General features: G+C 40.3%; 1 protein-coding gene across 3 annotated transcripts in view; it reads left to right on the top strand.

Moving 5' to 3' along the window:
* The first annotated feature begins 837 nt into the window (after positions 1-837).
* Positions 838-10,916, top strand: part of AP1G2 (adaptor related protein complex 1 subunit gamma 2) — an 80,935-nt gene continuing 70,856 nt past the window's right edge. For 2 of the 3 annotated variants that reach the window (XM_073575403.1, XM_073575402.1), the window contains exon 1: positions 839-1,006. The gene's annotated coding sequence lies outside the window, so the exon portion shown is untranslated. Of the gene's footprint in view, positions 1,007-10,916 lie in introns of all 3 variants that reach the window. The other variant, XM_073575404.1, reaches the window with a different exon arrangement.

The following is a 10,916-nucleotide window of genomic DNA, read 5'->3' as shown; positions in this document are numbered from 1 at the left end:
TCTTCAACTGGTGACCCATAAAAAATATCAGAAGCTTTGTCCAGAACAGGTGGGTTGCAAACACGGTTCTCATGCAGGTTTGGACTTCACGAGTCACTTGGTCAAGTCTTGGAGAGTAGAAGCCAGGAGGGCATTGTCTTCCTCCGTGAAGCTGTGTTAGGACTCCATTTACATGGTCAGGCTTCTTCATGACAAACAGACAAAACAGTTCGGTATAGCCTGGCAGTCCTAATGCTGTGAAAATGTGATTGCAATTTAGTATATAAAACACACTGATTACCTTCTTGGAAAGTCTTGAAATAATTATAAAAAGGTTGCATGTGTAGAAGAGCAGTATTGGCTTGGCTGTCTTCAGTCGGGGGAAGAGGTCATCCATATATATTGTAAAACGAAGTGGCTGTGGGATGTATCCTCTTCCAGGGCTCCAGGACCGTGGTCATGACTCGGGTGAACATAGAGAGGCTATACTGTGCCCCTTGAGGCATCATAGTCCAAATATATTGCTGGCCCTCATGTGAAAACAAACAGGTACTGGCTTGCAGCATGTAGAAATAAACTGAAGAAAGCATTGGCCAGGTCAATCACCGTGAACCATAGAAAAATAAATAGAATTGATGAAAACAAAACATAGTGTGTGGGTTTGATACCATAGATGTGTTCAGTACTATAACTTCATTGACAGCACATAAGTCATGTATTATCCATAACTTCATAGAAATAATTGCAAATTATGAAATGGAGGGTGAAATAGGATGAATATTGCAATTTCCTTGGCAGCAAAGCTACTGGCTTCGGCCCCACCTTTACAAACTGGATTTTCAGCCTGCCAATATTGAGTCTGGGATCAGTGCCATTAGTTCAACGCCCACATGATCTACAGATGTGTCCTGTAAAAAAGAAAAGACTACATACTTCTTCAGCAAGTAGATCAATATCCCTGATTACTCTTCTGATTGCATCAGGACCCACCAGGAATTTGAGAGGAGTATCCTCAACCTCTGTCTGGGTGAGAGATGTTGTTTCTCTACTGTATTTTTGTGGGGGGGGGGGCGAGCTGTAAGAGAATACGTACTTTCATGGGTTGTGGACTCAGTATGCCAATACCCTATTAAAATCTGGAGCTCGATGTTGGTGGGTGTCAAGCTTCTTCCAACTGGGAACTAATTTGCATTTCAAATCTGAGATCCAGAAACTTTTTGTTACATCGGTGGAAGAAATTATCCACAGGTTCTCCTTTTCCCTGCATGACATCCTGGAGAATGGGGGTCTGGCAAACTGCTTACTAGAGTATCTGTCTCCTGGTATTTCCAGGAGTCCTTGCGTAGAGTAGATTGTGTACAAAAGTATGAGCTTTGAGGCTTAAAAGATGATGATGATGATAATTATGTCCCCCTCACCATATAACGATAAATACTGTAGATTATCAGTCTGAGCTATTTATTTCCTGTCTCCTCCGGTTCTGTATACTTATATACCTCCATGTCATATTCATCTTTTTCTTCATTATTCTTTTCATAAACTACATTAATTAATAAAACTATAATGGATGCTGGACAGGATGTAGCATAAGACGTGCCGTCTATATAAATGGTTGGAAAGAAGGTACGGCTCTTTGGGTTGGTCATCTGACAGTCAGAACAAGTCTCACGATATTCTGCATTCTGCGTTTGACAGCTGGCACACGTCCAGTCATCGGGAATGTATATAGAAGTATAAATGAATGTAATGCAGATATTGCAACTGACACATCTTCCTGTGTAAATATTTGTTTTGCACAAAATTCAGCAATCTTGTTATATTCCTCTCCTCATGCCCTTTTTTTCCTAACTTCCTCTGCCATCTTATAAAATGCTTCAGGGTCCTGTAACACCTCATAATACCTGAGGCTGGGACGCTGCTCTCTACTCAGTAACACATTCTTGTATCCCTTCTTATCTAATGCTCCTCCCCTCGTGATCAGAGGGTTTCTTAACGTACATTTTCTTTCTCACTCCATTATGGGTCATATCTGTCTTATAGATATTGACTGACTGCTCCCACCCATTCTATCATCTGAATTCTGAGTATATCTGAAAAACATATGTATGTGTGCGTCTTGAAACAAATTCTCACGGGGTTATGAACAGTTGAATATGTGACTGTAAAAGCTGTATGTACTCCTTATGTCTGAGTAAAGGGGTCTTCAATGAACATAGTGATGTCTAGCTATCTTGAACACAGTAATATAGGGAATTAACCAACAACTAACACCAGAGTATTTCACAAATTTTGTGTATCCAGAAACTGCGTAGTATAAAAATACCTGATAAATTGTTAAAATTTCTGTTTCCTCAAAACTTTCGCTTTAAAACATTTCAAAGAAAACATCTCACAGAGAAATGTAGTGACATTAGTAAAACAATAACTAAAAAGTAACAATAGACCTTGGATCTCACAGAGATATCTGTACAAATCAAGCAATTACCATTCAAGTAATTCTCTTTCTACTTGAACAAATTTTTTTTAACAACTAACCTTATAATTATAGTATGCAGAACAAAACTAGTTTATCCAATTCTCTAATTTCACAACATATATATATGTATACACACATAGAATGTATTAAAAAAAATTTTAACCACATGCTAGTACGCCTCCTGCCGGCAAATCATACACACTACAAAAGACAAAAGACAATGAATTTAAAACTGGTTCTGACATCAAATACTGTGAATCCTTGACACCAAAACAATTCACAATTTACCTATCCATATGCCAGCCTGATTTGTAGAGGTGAAAAATCTACACCTGGGCAAACCATACTTTTCAGGGAGAGAGCAATCACTGTCACATCAACACGGTAATTGAAATTACCCTTCCACCCATATAACTTATGAACCTATGCTGCAGCTAAAACACCATCACCTTAGCCAGGTGATGTCCAGTGGGAACCCCGCAAGAAGTCATCAACCACTTAGAGGTTGGAAAATCACTCAGAGTAATCAAGCCCCTACTCCCACTTGCCCACTGGGAGAGACACAGTTCAGACTTCTGCGATCATCGGTCAAGCCGAGAGCAGGACCAGAACCAGAGTGACAGTGAATTTGCTCAGTACGTCTCCCTATCTATATTTTTTTCCTTTTCAGGCTGGCTGAGGTAACAATCACGTATGCAAACAACCAAAACAGCAAAGCAGAGAGGCAAAGCAGATAAGGCAGACAATTAAACTTTTAGATTACCGTAATTATAAATATGCTTGAAGGGTTACTGTGTGTATACTATAAAACAACTTATTACACTCTATATTTTATATCCTCCGGACTGAATACAGATAATGTAGCATGATTGGTAAACACTTTGGATTCAGGAAATGCAGCTGAAATAGCAGTCTAACCAGTATGGCAGTATATTCAATATGAGAGCTGCGGACAGGCGTGTCTCAACAATGCATCAATACTTCAAAACATAAAAACTATTATGAATGTATTCCTTATCCCTTTCACTGTTCTTTGTTACCAAGGCAACTAGGGCTAGGCTTTTTGTCACTTTAGGTGTAGTAAATAGTGGTAATCACCTATAAATAGGTGGTTGATATTTCAGCAGAGGGGGAAAAATTAGTAATCACCTCTTTCCTTAAAAATGTATATACCGTGTCATTCACGTCACCGGGCCCAGTTTATACCGTGGGCGTATGGCCGGACGTGAGCACCTATATCTATATATCTGATATATATACCTATATATAACTTCTTCGACCGTCTAAGGTCGGAACCAGGGTGATAACCCAGTGTGAACACCCCCTTTGTACTCTGCTCTGTTTTGTTTCTAGTAGCCCTAGTGCAGTATGAAATAGTTTTTATCAGATACTAGATGGATTCTAGATACACCCTCCGAATTGGTTAGACCGGATAATACACACAGACAATTAAGGAATTATATACCTGACCGGGTCCGTAGGCTCAGGACTTTCAAACGTGGTCAGTTTAAGGGTTCAGAGAAGACAGCCAACTATCTCCTCCCAGCCGGACGTGAATACAGAAGGGTAGGTAAGATGATATATTTTCTCACCAGGTCTCGAGCTGCAGCCTCGTCCTGCTGGAAAGACGTCCGTCCTGGGGGAGATTTTGTTGCGGCTGTGATCGTCTGGTATCGTCCTGAGCCCCACGTTGGGCGCCAACTGTTGATTCTACCGCACTAGGGTGTGGCCCGTCTTAATTGTCTGTGGCCAAATTGGATCTTTGGTAGAGATTGTACGTGCACGGAGAAAAGAATACACAAGACAAGGTGTATCATGTCAGTATGATTCTTCTCTGTCTTTAATCCAAAAATGAACAGCTTTTATACAGAGTTTGTGTTATTACATCATGGGTACATTTCTAAGTTAGTATTTACCGTTCCCATGCCGCTACATATCACTATGTACGTTTCTGAGTTACTGTTTACTGTTCTCATATGCTGCATAATCACCGTGTACATAAGTATTGTTCTTTAGCCCGATTCACCCTTGTCCACCCAGTATTGCGGTATTACATGAAGCCTACGTGGGTCCTACACAGAAATAATTCAGCAGAAAGCCAGAAGTATCTTAAAGCAACATGATCCTAATATTCTACAAAGCCACTATATAGTGGTACAATTTTGATTCTTGTATATATTCATGTGCCATATATATTCATGTGCCATATATTCTCCCCTTAACAACTGTATGTGCTTTGTGTATTTGTCATGGATATCCCTTGATAAAATTGGTTCACAGCCAAAGAAAAAATCCACGTGGTATTTTTACTTTTTATTTGGTATATTTTTATTAGCTCATTTTCTGAATTTTAATTGTACTGTGTTTAGCATTCTTGGTTTTTAAAGGAATTGTTTTTTTTCTCTTTTCAGTCCACTACATGTTGGATTGGGGTGTGGGGTGTGTAATTAACCTTTTGTTTGCAGGAGTAAAAGAAGAAACCTTGGCCATTTAATTAACATGTAAATACAGTGCACAGTAAATAGTTCATTCCTGCAGTAGTGAAAAGGAGTCCATCTATCTAATATAAGATGATATTTTATGACTTATTTTTGAGTTTTAACATTTTTTATTTTTTGGGAGCTCCTGTGCAAATTGGGTTTTGAAGAACATATATGTTAAATGATTTCAATGAATGCTAGTTTGTTAATGTCAATCTTTTGTTCTCGATAAAGCTTTGTTCACCTACACCTGAGTCATGCAATGCAAATGTGTGGGTACCCAAAGTGTGTGTTTGTCTATATGTAAATGAGAATCTCTCCTGCTTACTGAATGAATGCATTAGGTGAAGCCAGAGTGTGTGTTGATGTAATGTATATATTATGATGTAGAAATAATAATTTGCTAGAATTGGGTTAATAGCAAATTGGTGTGGGTTCGGTTTTCCTTAACATGTAATTGTACTGATTCTGATTAGTAGTAACATTATTTTGTGATCTCCATGAACATGATTGTACTGGTAATTATGATCATCGTTATTATGCAAATGTGATTGACATGAATTTGATGTGTTTGATAACTGGTGTCTGATATTTTGATATTATGATTTATTTCAGTGTATAAGTCTATACACATATGATATATTTTATGTAGTAGTTATTATCTAGAGTAGAAATATTTGCTACAGTAGAAAATTTCAAAGGTCATTCTGGGCACAATTAATTTGGACCAACAAACCTACAGTAATTTTGTTTGACTCATTTGATCAAGGGGTGGAAAACAAGCCACCAGGACTGAGTTATATTGAACAAGTTATTCTATCTTGGACTGTGAATATATCATGGACTGAGTAATTTTGGACTGTTGCTTTGGACTGAGTTAGCTCTGCCAAGACTTTGGAACTTTCAAGTATGATTGTGAATTTCACTTTCCCTCAGTGCAGGCTGTGTCTTGTGTGTAGACTGAAGATGTCCAATTGAGCGCTGAGACTGAGTCCAGATGATGCTGAACCGTCACCAGGATGAATCCTCATGACTGCCAGCTGATGACAAGCGAGGGGACAACTAACCCTAGAAGCTTCTGCCGGAAACCAAATGGCATATAAAGTGAGGCCCTGAACAGCTGCAGCAAAAGAAGATGAAAGGACTCTTATTCTCAGTCATTGGACACCTGCACCAAGGGGTTAATGTCATGAAGGGCAGGACAGATTGCTCTTTAGAGTCTGTCCTTTTGCTAACCAGGGAACGTAGTGAAGTCACTTAGGCCAAGTGATGAGGGCATAATACTCCCTGTGCGTCCCTGCAACAGACCCATTTAAAAATTGCGGTCAAGAAGATCCGAAGAAAGAAGATTTCTACAGACAATTGATATTTCAGCACCTGCTGGTCCAATGTTGTTTTTGTTTTGATTTTCTCCGTTTTAAGCCCAGGATGTTGTTTTTTAACAAAGCAGTTTTCTATTGGTAGCAAATAAATAAATATATATAGGAACAATGCAATAAATGATAAATGGTATAGTTTAGTGGCAGGTTAATTAATTAAAGTGATTGAAACCAGGGGTGGAATGTATAGTACAAGTTATTTTTAATGGTTTCAACACTCCAATTAATTATTTTACTAATATATCTATATATAATTCCCCCACATGTGCTATGAAGCCCCTCCTCCAGCTTGCTGTATTTCTGCCATGTGGCACACATGAGGCCCCCTCCTCCAGCTTCCTGTATTATATACTGGTTAAAACAGGTATTGAGGGGATGTGTTTATAGCCAATGGACAATAGACTTGTGACTAGAGTTGAGCATTCCGATACCGCAAGTATCGGGTATCGGCCGATACTTGCTGTATCGGAATTCCGATACCGACATCCGATATTTTTTCAATATCGGGCACGGGCATCGGAATCGGAAGTTCAAAGTTGATTGGCAGCCGAAATGACGTCATCATGATGCGCGGTGTGTGCGCATCATGATGCGCCGTCATTTCGGGCCTTCCGGGGGTCTCTGCCGGCCTGCCGGGGGGCTGTGCCGGCCTGCCGGGGGGCTGTGTGGACTGCCCGGGGTCTGTACCGGCCTGCCGGGGGGCTGCGCCGGCCTGCCGGTGGTCTGTGCACCCTGTGGGGGTCTGTACCGGCCTGCCGGGGGGCTGTGCACCCTGTGGGGGTCTGTACCGGCCTGCCGGGGGGCTGTGCTGATGTCCGGGGGTCTGTGCAGGCATCGTCCGATGGGACTACAAGTCCCATCGGGCGATGCCTGCTACCATGACAGTGATTGACACATTAGCCAATGATGGGACAGTAGTAGTCCCATCATCCGGCTAATGTGTTAAATGTTAAAAAAAAAAAAATACTATATACATACATACTACATGCATGCTACATGCATGCTACATACATACCACATATATACTACATGCATGCTACATACATACTACATGTTACATGCATGCTACATACATACCACATATATACTACATGCATGCTACATACATACTACATGCTACATGCATGCTACATACATACTACATGCTACATGCATGCTACATACATACTACATGCTACATACATACTACATATATACTACATGCATGCTACATACATACTACATGCTACATACATACTACATACATACTACATGCATGCTACATACATACTACATGCTACATACATACCACATATATACTACATACATACTACATGCTACATACATACTACATATATACTACATGCATGCTACATACATACTACATGCTACATACATACCACATATATACTACATGCATGCTACATGCTACATACATACTACATACATACAACATGCATGCTACATACAATACATTCATACAATACATACATAGACATACAGTACATATAACATAGAGTAACATACTTACCAATACTTGTCACATTGTTCCCCGAAGCCATTGTCTTTTACGGAATAAATATTAACATAACAAACCACAAAAATACTCACCCATGATCCGAAGCAGTCCACGAGTGTGTCCCACGACGATCTTGGGTAGAGAACTGCAGCATCAGCTGATGCTGCCGCTCTCTACGGGCTGCAGGAATCCAATGACGGAAGGTAGGTATCCTTCCGCACTGTATTCCTCCGCCACTTAAAAAAAAAAAAGTCCCTAGTCTCACTTTATGGTAAAAGCTGTGTGGGAATTTCCCACACAGCTTTTACCATAAAGTGAGACTAGGGACTTTTTTTTTTTTAAGTGGCGGAGGAATACAGTGCGGAAGGATACCTACCTTCCGTCATTGGATTCCTGCAGCCCGTAGAGAGCGGCAGCATCAGCTGATGCTGCAGTTCTCTACCCAAGATCGTCGTGGGACACACTCGTGGACTGCTTCGGATCGTGGGTGAGTATTTTTGTGGTTTGTTATGTTAATATTTATTCCGTAAAAGACAATGGCTTCGGGGAACAATGTGACAAGTATTGGTAAGTATGTTACTCTATGTTATATGTACTGTATGTCTATGTATGTATTGTATGAATGTATTGTATGTAGCATGCATGTAGTATGTATGTAGTATGTATGTAGCATGTATGTAGTATGTATGTAGCATGCATGTAGTATATATGTAGTATGTATGTAGCATGTAGTATGTATGTAGCATGCATGTAGTATATATGTAGTATGTATGTAGCATGTAGCATGCATGTAGTATATATGTTGTATGTATGTAGCATGTAGTATGTATGTAGCATGCATGTAGTATATATGTAGTATGTATGTAGCATGTAGTATGTATGTAGCATGTATGTAGCATGTAGTATGTATGCAGCATGCATGTAGCATGTAGTATGTATGTAGCATGCATGTAGTATATGTGGTATGTATGTAGCATGTAGTATGTATGTGGCATGCATGTAGCATGTAGTATGTATGTAGGTAGCATGCATGTAGTATGTATGTAGTATGTATGTAGCATGTAGTATGTATGTAGCATGCATGTAGTATATATGTAGTATGTAGCATGTAGTATGTATGTAGCATGCATGTAGCATGTAGTATGTATGTAGCATGCATGTAGCATGTAGTATGTATGTAGCATGCATGTAGTATGTATGTAGTATATATGTAGCATGTAGTATGTATGTAGCATGCATGTAGTATGTATGTAGCATGCATGTAGTATATATGTAGTATGTATGTAGTATGTATGTAGTATATATGTAGCATGTAGTATGTATGTAGCATGTATGTAGTATGTATGTAGTATGTATGTAGCATGCATGTAGTATATATGTAGTATGTATGTAGCATGCATGTAGTATGTATGTAGTATGTATGTAGTATATATGTAGCATGTAGTATGTATGTAGCATGCATGTAGTATGTATGTAGCATGCATGTAGTATATATGTAGTATGTATGTAGTATATATGTAGCATGTAGTATGTATGTAGCATGCATGTAGTATATATGTAGTATGTATGTAGCATGCATGTAGTATATATGTAGTATGTATGTAGTATGTATGATGCATATATGTAGTATGTATGTAGTATGTATGTAGCATGCATGTAGTATATATGTAGTATGTATGTAGTATGTATGTAGCATGTAGCATGTATGTAGCATGCATGTAGTATGTATGTAGCATGTAGTATGTATGTAGCATGTAGTATGTATGTAGCATGCATGTAGTATGTATGTAGCATGCATGTAGTATATATGTACTATGTATGTAGCATGTAGTATGTATGTAGCATGCATGTAGTATGTATGTATGTAGTATTTTTTTTTTTTTTTTACATTTAACACATTAGCCGGATGATGGGACTACTACTGTCCCATCATTGGCTAATGTGTCAATCACTGTCATGGTAGCAGGCATCGCCCGATGGGACTTGTAGTCCCATCGGACGATGCCTGCACAGACTACCGGAGCCTGCACAAACCCCCCGGCAGGCCGGCACAGCCCCCCCGGAGCCTGCACAGACCACCGGCAGGCCGGTACAGACCCCGGGCAGTCCGCACAGCCCACCAGCAGGCCGGCACAGCCCCCCGGCAGGCCGGCAGAGACCCCTGGAAGGCCCGTACAGACCCCCGAGAGGCTGTACAAGGGCAGGAAAGGGTTTTTCCAATTCCGATACCGGAAGTCTCATAGACTTGAATGGGACTTCCGGTATCGGCATCGGCGATACCGATACTTTTTTTAAAGATCGGCCGATCCATTCCGATCCGATATTTTGAAGTATCGGACGGTATCGCTCAACTCTACTTGTGACATTATTCCCCACATGGTGGGGCTGGACACACCTTTTAGCTGGACATTTAAAAAGAACTAGGACACATGTGCTCGCTCTCTCTTTTTTGGCTCCTGGAGGATGAGTGGTCGACGTCTATCTGAATAATGTAACGTATGAATAATGCTTGTTTTCTGATTGATGCATATGTATTTATAGTTTTATATTGTTTATTCATTTAGTAAGTAAATCAATTTAGTAAATTCAATTCTTGTGTGAGCATTTTCTTATTCATTACAATCCATTGGAACCCTTACAATACACCCCCCAATCTGGCATTCAGCTTATTGGGTCTCCCTGGAGGTACAGCAGCACATGTGCCAGGAGATTGATGAAATGCTGAAGCTGTGGGTCATCCAAACATCCAGCAGTGCTTGGGCCTCGCCCATAGTCCTCGTCCCAAAGAAGGACCGGACAACTCATTTCTGCATGGGCTACAGGGGGCTCAACTTTGTCATGGTCAACGATGCATACCCAATGCTATGAATCTATGACCTGCTTGATCAGTTGGTTGGGGCCAGGTACTAGATCATCATGGATCCGAGTCGGGGAGATTGGAAGACCCGCGAGGCATATGAATGCTCTGCCTTTATGACCCCATTTGGACTGTATGAGACCACAGTGATGCCATTCGGCATGAAGAATGCCCCTGCCACTTTTCAACAGATGGTCATCATGCTGCTCAAGGGACTTGAAGGGTATGTGGCTGCATACTTGGATGA

This window comes from Dendrobates tinctorius, unplaced genomic scaffold (assembly GCF_039654945.1).
Source record: "Dendrobates tinctorius isolate UK_male_01 unplaced genomic scaffold, ASM3965494v1 ptg000044l, whole genome shotgun sequence".
In the NCBI taxonomy this organism is placed as follows: Eukaryota; Metazoa; Chordata; class Amphibia; order Anura; family Dendrobatidae; genus Dendrobates; species Dendrobates tinctorius.
This window is presented reverse-complemented; position numbering and strand designations above follow the sequence as displayed.